The sequence below is a fragment of the Alexandromys fortis genome, unplaced genomic scaffold (assembly GCF_014885135.2).
Source record: "Alexandromys fortis isolate MF-2015 unplaced genomic scaffold, M_Fortis_MF-2015_v1.1 scaffold_1, whole genome shotgun sequence".
Taxonomy (NCBI): Eukaryota; Metazoa; Chordata; class Mammalia; order Rodentia; family Cricetidae; genus Alexandromys; species Alexandromys fortis.
This window is the reverse complement of record NW_026067927.1, coordinates 2,582,504-2,590,410: the sequence shown is the minus strand read 5'-3', so window position 1 is coordinate 2,590,410 and position 7,907 is coordinate 2,582,504.

Here is a 7,907-nt window from a genome sequence, read left to right as displayed (position 1 = left end):
CACAGCCCAGTATCCATTTTAGTCAGAATTCATGTCATTGTGACACACAGACAAGAGAAGGTGAAGGACTCATTTTGGCTCAGTGTCATTTCATCATGATGGGAAGGGCATGGTGGAGCTGGACACTGAAGGAGAAGATGCCTGTTCCAGGGGATTCTCTGCTCTTTCTCCTTTATTCCTTCTGGGCTTCCAGCCTATCGGATGATGCTGCCCACTGCTGCGCACCGCACCCCTGTGTCTGCGCTCTGTGCACTGGCACCCAGTTCGCGAGCTTCAGGCAAGGGAGCTGGAGGTTAAAATACACAAACACACACAGACAGAGAGACAACGACACGGGTCATCCTCGAATTCCCCAAGAATGCCCCCTTTATTGTGTTCAGGGGCGGATTATATAGAGATAGCCACGCCCCAGCCAAACCCACCAGAAACCACTCTCCTGCCATCAGGAACTCCTGAAGGTCTCGTGCTCAGAGCAGCTGTAGGCACGCAGATCAGGGATTACAAGAAATTCAGGATCTGGGGTCTCACTGCTCCCAACAGTCCACACTCAGGATAGACCTCTGTCCTTACATGAGTCTCTCTGGAACGTTCCTAAAGACACACTGAGGTGGGCTTTTCTGTCTCCTAGCACTTCTTAAACCAACCATGCTGACTATGATCTGTAACTGTCACAGGCCTGGGTAGCAGTCCCCTGCCAGATGAATAACAGAACTTTCCCCAATCTGTAGAATAGTTCCAGTATGGGTTTACTTTTTCTATGTGTGCTCCCACTCAGGAAATCTTACCTGTCTCAATATCTTGGAGGGTTTCTCTCTCTCTCTCTCTACATTTTCTAGCGCTTTCAGCTCTTATATCAAGGCTTTTATTTCATCTTAAATTGATTTTTCATAGGTAAGAGAGGAATCTGCTACTCAGTTTTTGTGACGTCATTTATTGAAAAGGTTCTGTCTTCCAGCATTTAGTTTAAACCAAGTTGGCTATTTTAGGGTACTTTATTCTATGACATTTGCTTATATGTCCTTTTATGCAAATGCAATGTTTTCTTTTAAACTATGGCTCCGTAATAAGTATTTGAAAACAGGAATTGTGATGCCTCCAGTATTACCATTCTGCTGAAGAGTGTTTTGGTTATTCGGAGACTCTTTTGCTTCATATGCATTTTAGGCTATCTCCCCCGTTTTATGAAGAAAGACAGTCGTATTTTGATGGGGATGCCATTGAAACTGTAGCTCCCTTCCTGTAGAATGGCCATTTTAACACTCTCAGTTCTCTTTATCTATGAACACCTGAGGCTTTTTGGTCTTCTAGTATCTCCTTTAACTTCGTTTCCTATGCTTAAAAATTTCAATCATTAAAGGCCTTCTATCTCTTTAGACTTCTTGTTAGTTATTTTGTTTTGTGAGGTTATCGTGAATGGTGTTGTTCTCTCATTTCTTCCTCAGAGTTTGTAGTGGCATTTCAATTGTATTTTCATAAATAAAGCCTGCCTGAAGTTCTGAGAGTAAAGCGGCCCCACTAATCAGCCTTACAGTCCAGGTTATGGTATAATCCTAGTAACCACAATGACACGCACCTTTAATCTCAGTAACCACTCGAGTTGCCATAGAAATTGGGTGGTGCATGCCTTTAATCACAGTGGTGCACACCTTTAATCCCAGTCTAGAAATGAATATAAAATGGGAGGAGACAGCTCTCAGACAGTCTCATTCTGAGATTCCTAGAGGTAGGATCGCCATTTTCAGACTGATGTCAAGGTAAGAACCAGTGGTTGGCTGTTTTGCTTTTCAGATCTTCAGGTTGAACCCCAGTTTCTGACCCTGAATTTTTATTAATTGTGAGTTCATTATTGATATATAAGAAAGCTAATTTTTGCTGTTGACTTTACTTTGTGTCCTGAGTCTCTTAAAACCATTGCCATTATAAGCTGATACAAATTAGAATTATAAACACTTCCTCAGTCTCAAAACAAGCGGAGCAATAGGAAAAGACTGCAGAATAAATGAAGACATGGGAATGTCCTCCCAACGTGGCCAAATCTGGCACAAACAGATTACAGTTCCGTTGAACAATGGTGCTTTCTCCTCATCAACTAAGAGAGACTGTCAGACTGTCAGACAGGCTAAGACAGGAAGACTCAAGCAAATGCTCCATGAGGAGTCTGACTTTGTTTATTTTTTCTTTTTTTTTTTTCATTCCTTACATTTTTTTAAAGGAATGTTTTGAATGAACAACAGGTTTAACACAACTGGAACCATTAAGGTGATCCCTCCTACCCGAGTCCTTTCAACCCAACTCTGAGAGTGTAGAGATAATCCAGAATCCTGAAACTGAGGCTAAGGCAAGAGGATCTTCTATAAAGAGGTTCCCTGCGAGTTCATTTTTACCTGCTGCTAGAACATTTGTCTATTGCTAGAACCTCTGGTTTTAGCCTGGGCCTCAGAGTGGCACCTGCCAGAGGTGGAGCCCCGAGAAGCCCCAGGGCGGCTGAGGACAAGAATCAGCAGGGTATAACCAAGGTCTCATGACATTGGTCAGTTTGGCTTTGGTTCAGCTCCTGAGCTGCCAACTGCTTAGCTTCCCGAGGTGTTTGCATAGGCGAGTCTGACTGCCTGAACTGTTTGTTCCCTGTTGCCTGCCTCAGTGCTGCCTCCTCAGAGAGCGGTCTCCAGAGCTGATCCCTATCAATCGCAGCGACAGCTGGTATTGGAGTCCTCACCATTAGGAAAAGGCTGCTCTTGCTGGCGGCTGGCTAAGTTTTCTTTGAGCAGTCAGATACTGCAGAGGTATTTGTTAATTTAAAGGGCCAGAGATGCAGAGATCTAAATGTGAAAGGAAGATGAAAACATGAGTGAGCTTGGAATTGGCACTAATGCGTTCTGACCTCAGGCCTAGGCTACAGCTTAGGGCAGAGGAAGCTCAACTGCTAAAGGGGCCTTTGGGAAGCCTGGCAAAGACCACTGCTCATTCCCTTAAAAGAAAATCATCCAGATGGCCAATAAGGGATGTCCAGAACCTTCTGGATACTTCTTCCATTTTTCAGCCTTTTTGGACATAGCAGATATTCAAACCAGTTATTCTGTATTGCTCTGGTCTCCACTGGGGCTTCAAGTTCCTGAGCTGCAAACTCCTTAACTTACTTGCCTTAGTCTTTAGGCCTGTGGAATCTGTCTCTGTGCTCATTCTAGATTACTATAGCTTTGTTCTTCCTACCTCCTCTCTGAGATTGCCCTTTCTCCCACAAAGGCCATCTGCCTACCTGCCGGCCCGGCTCCCTGATGCCCTCTTGTGGATCTTTGCTTATAGCTTTTTTAACAAATTGTAAACACAAAGAAAGGGATAGGTTAAAAGAGAATGAAAAGCTACCCCACGCAGACACTCACACCGTTTGGAGGCTGTGTGAGTACTAAGCCAATGAATATTGGCGGGGGATGAGTAGTATAGAATAAAGGAAAGGTCAGTTCACGAAGAATACACGGCAGAGCTTTGTATGTATGCGGTGGCGAACATCATGCTTAGAGGATAAAGTTAAAATACGAGGCTTTTAATAACAAAATTGCCTTTATCATGTCTAAACCATGAGGAAGTTACTCTGACTTTGAATATACCCTGGTCAGCTGGCTCAAGATGGATCACTTTCTGGTGCAGTTGGGCTATTCTTAAAAAAAAAAAAATTGCTGATTGTTGTGAAATATTTCATTTCCTCAGCTATTCCTACAAGGTAATGGGCAAAAATGTCTTTGAGTTTTTGACACCTGGGGGGGCGGTGTCAATAAATGATAGAGTCCCAGTGCTTAGGGGAGTCATGAGCAGATACCTAATGGCTAGATGAAGGAGCATTGAGTCCCCGAGGGTTTCCAGGCTGGGAGCTGGGAAACAGAGAGAACTGGGGCTTGGGGGAGCCACCAGCAGGTTTTCAGAAAAGCAGAATTTGCTGCCCCTACTGAGGGTCTAAAATTGGGTCTAAAATAGACATACTGACAGTAGATAAGACATTGCCGCTATGCGTGTGCATGGGGCTATGAACCTGGAGAGGGAAAAGACATACAGATGCGCTATTATGGTTGTTTAGAAATATATATATATATACATATATATATGTATATATATATATAAACCCCTGATGCTTACAACTATGTATATATAAACATTGATTTTGCTCTAGATATGTATGTTAGTAATACTTATGCTTTCACTTAAAGGAAGCATTTGCAGTTCTTTTGCATCTCACAAACGGATTTAAGTGCTGGGACAATCAGCAGCTCTGGGGTACTGCAAGCACTTCTTATAACCCAAACCTCTGTGAACACTGTAGTGTCGCAGCCTCTACACTTCCAGGTACATGTGGGCAGGGGATTGTATCCTAGGCAGAGCAGAGTGGGAATGTGTGATCAGAATCCAAGCTGAAAATGAAGAATTGTATTTCTAGAATTTTCATTGGGAAGCCAGATCTCAATGAAGTCAGTTTTCCGAGAGGTTACTGGGGTATTGGTCTCTCATCCGGACCCCTTCCAGGCTAAGGGCTCTCTGTTTTGGATTGACTTGAGCACATACCTGGCATCTGGATGAAGCATCCTGCGCTAGGCTACCCAGTCTAGGAATAACACCTTGGTCTGAGCGACTCTGGCAGTTTTGTGCACCCCAGCTGAATACCCTGGTCAAGGTCAGTTACCAGAGTCTTTTTGTTGTTCCTGGGAGAATGTTCTTTCCCTCTGGTGTCCTCCACCAACCTTTGGGTTCGAGCTGTCCGTTTCTTCTTTACCGTAGATTCTCAGGTAGTACTGGGTCAGGGTATATCATCAGAATATCAAAAGAAATGCCTTTTGTTTAGTCTCAGTCCAGACTAGGGGCTCAGTGAACTGCCTTTTGCTAGTGTATAAAGGCCTTGCTATTTCCACAAACTCTGGTATCCAGAGGCAGCAACACCCAGCTGCACCCAGGAGCTTTCAAACCTGTCTCTTAATCTTTGTAGCTGGTGTCTGAAGGAAGGCAGCCGTTCTCTGAGACAGGGTCCTTTGCCTTCTCTCAGTTAGTAGCCAAGACAAGTAGACTCTGATGTACAAAGTTGGGCTTTCCTTGGAGTAGGACCTCAAGTACATTGTAGGGTGCTGTGAGTAGCAGATCTTTTCAGGCAGCCTGCTACTCTCTCGCCTGATAATATCAAAAAGATGGATCGCCTGACGCAATAGGTAACCGGGACACTTATCAGGGGCAAGTATGTTTTTGTGAGTTAGAGGCCAGTCAGATCTACATAATAGAAAGACCCTGTCTCAAAAAGCCAAGAGAGAGAGAGAGAGAGAGAGAGAGAGAGAGAGAGAGAGAGAGGAGAGAGAGACTCTATGATACAGAAGTACTTCTGTAAGATAAATTTCACCCCGACACCAGGTTTTTTTTTTTTTTTTTTTTTGGTTTTTCGAGACAGGGTTTCTCTGTGGCTTTGGAGCCTGTCCTGGAACTAGCTCTGTAGACCAGGCTGGTCTCGAACTCACAAGAGATCCGCCTGCCTCTGCCTCCCAAGTGCTGGGATTAAAGGCGTGCGCCACCACCGCCCGGCCTGACACAAGATTCTTAAAGGAATCTGTGGCATTTTGTTGAGTGTGGAGTACAATCGACATTTTATAAACTGTTAATACAAAATTACGCACTGTCCGGCTCCAGTCAGTTACCCTTGCCTGCTCTCTCCCAGATCTCCAAAAAGGCACCGCACCCATCCTTCACATCCACTGGAAGGACTTTTGGGACCATTTCTTTTTTTTTTTTTTTTTAAAAAAAAAGATCTATTTATTTTCATCTTTTTTGATTATTAAGTAATTTTTTTCTTGGAGTTCAAGGATGAGTTCACATACAAAACTAATTAATAAATGTAATAAAAATATTGGCAAACTGAAGGAGAAAATGACATAAATAATATTTCTATAATTTATCTAAACAGTCTAACCTAACAACGGGACACTACTTTAAGAAGTAGAGAAAAACGTCTTAAATTACATGACAGTAAGCATGACAAGCCTGCGCCAGCGTAAGTGAATTCTTATTTCAGAACGGAAACTGAGCCAGGTGTGGTGATTTAAGCTCATCATCCTGGCACTGGGGAATCTAAGTGCTTGGAGCACAAATCATTTTGTAGAAGAAGCATTTTGCTAGCTTGGAACAATGTGAAGCTTGCAAGATGTGTTTAAGGGAGGCAGCCACAGGCGGCTCCAATATGAATCAAGCCTAAGGCAGATTCTAACATGTTAAGGAACTAACACCAAGGTGGTAGCTCAGATATATCAATGAAACAACCCCAAGGTGGTGTTAACAAGTTCATGAACTGGCCCTAAGCTGTGAACACAGATTGGGCAGAACCAATGTCCACTAGACAACACAGGAAGTTGGACCTTTGGATCCTGAAAATCAGGATCGCACCGCTGTGCTTCCCAGCCATAGCATCTCACGAAGTGGCCTCAGTGGATGCAGAGGCAGAATTGTAAGGATGTCCTAGTGTATAGCTGCTATATCATAATCTGTACACTGCGTCCTTAGTGTCAGAACCAGAGTCTAATCTCCTGTGAAGAGAAATGGAATCGAATATTTGGGACTGGAGGTCAACTGAAGAGCGCTTAGCAGAATGCACCAAAACCTGGATCTAGTTCCCACCACTGCAGAAAACCAGTTGTTGGGCATCTTCACATAATCTCAGCATTCAGAGGTAGAAACAGGCATCAGGAGTTCAAGGTCGTCCTCATCTACATAGCAGTTTGGGTCACATAATAAACAGAAGTTCAAGGCCAGCCTGGTCTACATGAGACCCAGTGTCCAAAATAAAGGAATCTTCCTCTATTATTCAATTCTGTTATATAGCAGAACAGTGCTAAAAATTAAATTGATGCAATGAGCAATTAAAAAAAATGCCGATCCATTGCAAAACATGACACATGATGTTGTAAAGTTTGTGAAGTATTTTTTACCATCTAGCATACCTAACATTTGAGTGGATCTCTGGAAACCTTATTTGCAGCTACCCAGACTAAGTTATTTTTCTCTGGAATGTATCTATTCCTCCCAAGGGAGATCCCCAACTATTACTATTCAACACTTAAACACAGGAACTGGGGGTGCAGCTGGGGGCAGCCTTGCACCTATGAGGCCATATGTTAATCGCCCATCACTCTAAACTATCCATTGTTGAAATCCTATTCTTCTCTGTTTTGTCACTCACCAAACTGCCCGGTGCTCACAGTCCTTTTTTTCCTTCCCTCCACCTCCCCAAGCCCTATAATTGCATGAGTGTTTTTTATCTATAGAATTATCACACTGCCTGTAACTACGTATATATGCAATATATGGTGAGATCGTTTTGGATAATTTCCTGCTGCCAATTCCCTTTGCTGTCTTATGTTTGATCAATGCTATGGGCATGTGTGTTCAGAGTTAAAGTCTTTACAGTTTTCAGATCTTGCAGCATAAATATTTTGGCGTCATAAATGGCCTTACCATATCACTTTGATAAATAAGGACCACAGCATTTGAAGAATTTGAGAGGAGCCAGGAAAGGTCCCTAACATTTTAACAAAGTTGGGAGAATGCTAGCCACATAACATTCTAATGCGACTGATTCCTAATATACCATGCTTTCCCTGTTATCCTAGTACCTGAGCTGAGTCTAGCATAGAGAGCTTGATGGTGTTCAAGAAGTTTTCCTCCCTTCCTGAACTGTAGAGCTTCATCCTCCTTTGATTTTTATAACAGTTCACCTGACTGAGAGTCTGTGCGCATGCCCAGCACTGATGGCCACAGGGTGGGGAGAAAGCTCCTGGTGCGTTTCTCCTCATGGCCGCCAGGGGTCAGCAGCGGCATTGGGAGACCAGGGAAAGTGCTTAGGCGCCACAGCAGAGAACCCCGCGGAGCCTAACTAGAGAACACTAACC